We start from the raw sequence: 6150 nt of genomic DNA on the forward strand, positions 1-6150 counted from the left end.
AATAATAGTAAATTAATTATTTTGAGCGTTGTTTATTTTCTAAATTTATTATTTCCAATTTTCTATTGTTTAATTGCAAATTAAATGTCTGAATGATAAATGTTATACTCACAGATTTTATACATAGCATATTCAAGAACAGTTGTTTACGACTTATACTGGTGCGCATTTGCTTAATTAAATGCGCTGGGAATAAATTTATTTATATTAGAATGTCTTTTATTATTTTCATTACCTCTTGCTTTGTGTTACAGATACTGATAACAATGAATAAGAGAACATGATGGCTCTCTTTCTATCGATTTTAAATTTTCAGATATTAAATCACAACTCTATGTTCGTGATGGGCTCTCTTTTTAGTTTTTTTTTTATTATGTTTTCCTGTTGTGTTATATATGTGGATATGGATGATTCCAATGTGCCATTTTTTTTATTTTTTACAGATCATCTTGGAGAACATTTGTCTGCAACTTATACTCAATATGGTGAGCACAAATCCGATTTAATACGCAGTTAAAAATATTTTTTGTTATTTTTGTTACATTTTTGCTTTGTGTTACAGATACTGATGTCAATGACTCCACCTCTATCCATCAAGGTCTTTATATTAATTTTCAATTTTCAAATATTGAATCCTTTTTTGTTTTTTACAAAGTATTTTTTTTATAGTCTACTATTTATGGTGAAAACGGTGCTCATTTGGTTCATCTAATACATGAAAAAAAAATTGTGTTCACATGTCTTTTTTTCCAATCATTTTTTCTTTCTATTATAGATATTTATATAAACAATTTCAATGTGCGAAACACGTTTTATATCAATGGAGGTCTTAATTATAATTTCAAATTATATATTTGCTATTTTGTATAAAAATATTTGTAACGCAGGGGATATGTTTAGATTATTTCAAACAAGCTTATTTCAATCTAAAAATATTTGTATATGTTTAGATTATTGGGACGCAGGGGATCCTACTTTTGTTTGCGAGCATTGTGGAGCACAAATGTGGTATGCAGAAAGAACTAAGAGGGATCGTAACCCAAGTATGCCGCAATTTGGATTGTGCTGTGTCAATGGAAAAGTTCAACTTCCTTTGTTAAAAACTGCTCCAGATACATTGCTTCAATTGCATGCTAATTCCAATATGACGAGCCGCCATTTTTTGCGAAATATTAGAGCGTACAATATGATTTTTTCCTTCACCTCCTTTGGAGCAAAAGTGGATGGATCAGTAAATCAAGGTTCTGGCCCTTACTGTTTTAGAGTTGGGGGAGAGTTCATCATTTAATTGGCAGTCTTCTGCCTGCTGATAGTCAGTCTCCAAAATTTGCTCAACTTTATATTTACGACACTGAGCATGAAGTGGACAACAGACTTGGTTGTCTAAGGTTTTTTTTTTTGACCCAATTCTCATGTTTCATATGTGGAGTATCTTTTTATGTTGAGTAATATGAATGACAATTTTTTTATTTATTAAATTTGCAGTTCCACCAGTACTGAAGATATGCTTGATCCTGAAATTATTCGATTATTGAAGGAGATGTTCGATAAGTACAACAGTATAGCTCAGTCTTTCAGGTACGCTAGAGACCGTTATAAGGAACATGACTTTAATGGTGTAAAGTTGAGGCTTATTCGAAGGCGTGGTAGTGATGGAAGAGTTTATAATCTTCCGACAGCATCCGAAGTGGCAGCTTTGATTGTTGGAGATATAGATAGTGCTATGGGCGATAGGGATATCATTATTGAAACACAAGATAGAGTATTGCAGCGCATCGATGTGAAGCATCCATTATATCTTGGCTTGCAGTATCCATTGTTATTTCCATACGGTGAAGACAATTATCGTGATGATGTCCAGCGTACTGTATCCAGTGGTAGGAAAAATGCAAGAGCCATGATCAGCATGAAGGAATTTTTTTCGTTCAGACTTCAGATGCGATCTGGAGAATCAGAAATTCTACATCGATCAAGGAAACTTTTCTAACAATTTCTGGTTGATGCATACACTATGATTGAGTTTGAATGGCTTAATTTCATTCGATATAACCAGAGTCATCTGAGAGCTGAGTTGTACAAAAATATAAAACATTCATTAGATAGCGGTGAAGATGCAGCACTTAGCACTGGAAAACGTATCATTATACCTTCTTCATTCACAGGCGGACCTAGATATATGGCTGAAGATTGTAAAGATGCTTTCACAATTTGCCGTTGGGCTGGATATCCTCATCTTTTTATAACAATTACCTGCAATCCTAAGTGGCCAGAAATTACACGATTTGTTAGGGCCAGACAGCTGAACCCTGAAGATCGGCCTGATATTCTATGCAGAGTCTTCAAGTTCAAATTGGACCAGTTGCTACATGATTTAAAAAAGGAAAATATTCTTGGCAGAGTCATTGCATGTAAGTATATTATAAACTTGATACTCTTTTTGTTAACTGGATTTTATACAAAAAAATTTACGTCATGCATTGAATCTTTCTATAACGTTGTTGTATTCTTATTATTACTTATGTTATATTCTTTGAATGTAACAGATGTTTGTACAATCGAATTCCAAAAGCGCGGACTACCTCATGCTCATATTCTTCTATTCTTGAACCCTTCAAGCAGAGCTGAAAGTGCTCTTGATATTGATAAATTTATTTCAGCGGAGATACCTGACAAGGAAACGAATCCTACGCTGTTTATGGCTGTCACGAGTTACATGATACATGGTCCATGTGGTCCTGAAAATTACAAATCTCCTTGCATGAAGGACGGACGGTGTTCAAAAAATTTTCCAAAAAACTTCTGTTCCCGTACTTTGATTGACAATGATGGATTTCCTCATTATAAGAGAAATGATGGGAGAGTTGTGAACAAAAATGGTGTTGAACTTGATAATCATTATGTTGTGCACTATAATGCACACCTTCTTTTAAAGTACAGGCTCATATCAACGTTGAATATACTTGCCAGAGAAGTGCCATTAAATATCTTTTTAAATACATCCACAAAGGGAATGACAGAGTGACAGCTGCCATAAATCATTCGGACGATGAAATAAAAATGTTTTATGACTGCAGGTACTAAAAATAATCTCCATTGTGTTTTGCTTTCCTACAAAATTGGCACAATTTTTTTGAGAAATTATTAACTTAAATGTTCACCGATTTATTTATTTATGATAGGTATGTCTCCGCATGTGAAGCAGCTTGGAGAATATTTGGATTTGACATTCATTCGAGATATCCCCCTGTTCAGAGATTGCCATTTCACTTGCCTAATGAAAAGAACATTATTTTCAGTGATAATGATTCGTTGTATGATGTAAAGACAAGGGCGGAGTCTAGACTGTCAATTTTTTAGTCTTGGATGGATGCAAATAAAAAATATCCAGAAGGTAGGCATCTAACTTATGGAGAGTACCCGACTGAATTTGTTTTCAAAGAAAAAACGCATGAATGGAATCCGAGAAAAAAAGGATTTTCCATTGGAAGGATAAATCGTTTTTCTGCCAATAATGGAGAAGATTCATATCTTCGCACCTTGCTTAATTTTCAAAGAGGTTGCGCCAGTTATGAAGATCTTAGAACGATCAATGGCGTGGTTTTTCCTACATTTAAGGATGCTTGCTATTCTTTAGGACTTCTGGATGATGACAATGAGTACATTGATGCAATTAAGGAGGCAAGTTCCTGGGGATCTGCTGCTTATCTTAGATGTCTGTTTGCTCTGTTGTTATTTGCCAACTCAATGAACAGACCTGAAAAAGTTTGGGAAGAGTGTTGGAAATTTTTATCCGACGACGTTGTTTATCGGCATAGGAAAAGAATAGGACGTCAAGGTACGTGTTATAATAATATTTCATACAAATTTTTTTTTGTTTAACCGAAATCAACATATGCTGCCTTAGTACTTATTAGCTTTTTTTGCCCGTATTCAGCAAATGTTGCTTTAGTGCTTATTTTGTTTTTTTTTTGCCCGCATTCAGCAAATGATGCTTTAGTACTTATTTCGCTCTCTTTTCTTTCTTTGATTACTTTATCTTTGTTAATTTTTTATTTTATTTTTCCTTTGAATTTTATGCTTTGTCAGATGCAATTCTTACAAAAGAGTCTATAAAAAACATAACTCTTGAAGAAATTGATAAGGTACTGCAAAGCAATGGGAAATGCCTCTCTGATTATCCGTCAATGCCACGCATCAATAGTGAAACTTTGCTTGATATGCAAAATCGATTAGTGTTGGATGAATTAATGTATGACAGATTTGCTTTGGAAGAGGAGCATAAAAGACTAATTAATTCCCTCACTGATGAGCAGAAAGCTGTTTATGATAAAATTGTTTCAGCAGTTACGGCAGGTAATGGAGGGTTATTTTTCCTATACAGGTTCGGTGGTACAAGAAAAACATTTATTTGGAATACTCTTTCAGCATCTATTAGATCAAAAGCTGGAATCGTACTTAATGTTGCTTCTAGCGGAATTGCTTCCCTTCTGCTTCCTGGAGGACGAACAACGCATTCTAGATTTCGTATTCCTATTCAAATCAATGAAGATTCAACATGTAATATAAGGCCGAAATCTACTATAGCTGAGTTGCTGTCAAAAACAAAGTTAATCATTTGGTATGAAGCTCCAATGATACATAGATTTTGCTTTGAGGCTCTGGATAGGACACTGAGAGATGTTCTTAGAATTTCTGATACAAGCTGTGTTGATATGCCATTTGGTGGAAAAGTTGTTGTTCTAGGAGATGACTTTCGGCAAATATTACCTGTCATTCCTCATGGCAGCAGACAAGATATAGTTCATGCAACCATCAATTCTTCTCATCTATGGTCCCATTGTCATTTATTAACTTTGACCAAGAACATGCGTCTTAATTCTGGAAGTAGCGCTCACAATTTAGAGGAAATAAAAGAATTTTCTGAGTGGCTACTTAAAGTTGGGGATGGTAATCTTGGAGATGATGTTGATGGAGAATCTATTATAACAATTCCAGATGAATTGTTGATTAGAGAATCGGAAGATCCGCTGTCGGATATGGTTAATTTTGTTTATCCGAATCTCTTGGATAATATTTTGGATCAGACCTTCTTTAAAGAACGTGCTATTCTAACTCCTAAATTGTCCGATGTTGCTATACTAAACGAGCACCTAATGTCTATGATTCCTGGTGAAGAAATGACTTTTTTGAGTTCGGATAAAATTTTTAAGCAAGGTGGGACTTCCTCTGTTGAGGATGATGAAATCACCCCTGAGATCTTAAATACATTATCATGCTCAGGGATTCCTGATAATAAATTAATCTTGAAAGTTAAAGTTCCAGTAATGCTATTAAGAAATATTGATCAGTCGAGAGGTTTATGCAATGGCACGAGATTGCTTATTACAAAATTAGGTAATCATGTTGTTGAGGCAATTGTACTTACAGGAAGCAATATAGGGGAAACTGTGTTAATCCCTAGAATGACGATGAGCCCATCGAGTCATACATTTCCTGTAAATTTCCAAAGAAGACGATTCCCCCTGATTGTATCGTTTGCCATGACTATCAACAAGAGTCAAGGACAATCACTTTCACATGTTGCAATTTATCTCCCTAAGCCTGTCTTCACTCATGGGCAATTATATGTGGCACTGTCTAGAGTAAAAAGTAAGCATGGATTGAAGATATTGATACTTGATGAAAATGGCTGCGTTACGAATAGTACCCTTAATATAGTTTACAAGGAAGTATTTCAAAGACTGCTATAGTTTATTGGGTTCTTTCTTCAAAGATATAACTTCGTTGTATGGTACAGGTAAAGACAAAAAAAATGACTGTTTATTTGCGTCTCTTTTCCTTATCTATCTTCAAAGATATGACCTTTATTATCCTATTTTCTTTCCTATTTTTAATGTAACAATGAATGACTGTTTTGTTATTTAAAAAAATGACTGTTTGGGACCTTTGAAATACTGACAAAATGAGTTCGGCCCGGAGGGCCGACCCACCACGCCAAACAAACCAAATTTTTTTCTCGTGCATCGGCACGGGTAATTCACTAGTTTTGATGCTAAGGGTAAATAAATAATTTTTTATATTCTCCGTTTAAACCCCCCAAATTGGGGGAACTTTAATTTTAGAGTAAATACCCTGTTTGGTCCGTAGCAA

At 34.6% G+C, this 6150-nt stretch overlaps 1 pseudogene; it reads left to right on the top strand.

Annotated features, from left to right (window-relative positions):
* Window positions 1–562: 562 nt before the first annotated feature.
* LOC133302974 (uncharacterized) lies at window positions 563–5750 on the top strand (annotated as a pseudogene).
* Window positions 5751–6150: the final 400 nt, after the last annotated feature.

The sequence above is a fragment of the Gastrolobium bilobum genome, unplaced genomic scaffold (genome assembly GCF_033153095.1).
Source record: "Gastrolobium bilobum isolate Gb01-03AN ecotype WA unplaced genomic scaffold, APGP_CSIRO_Gbil_v1 utg6923, whole genome shotgun sequence".
Classification (NCBI taxonomy): Eukaryota; Viridiplantae; Streptophyta; class Magnoliopsida; order Fabales; family Fabaceae; genus Gastrolobium; species Gastrolobium bilobum.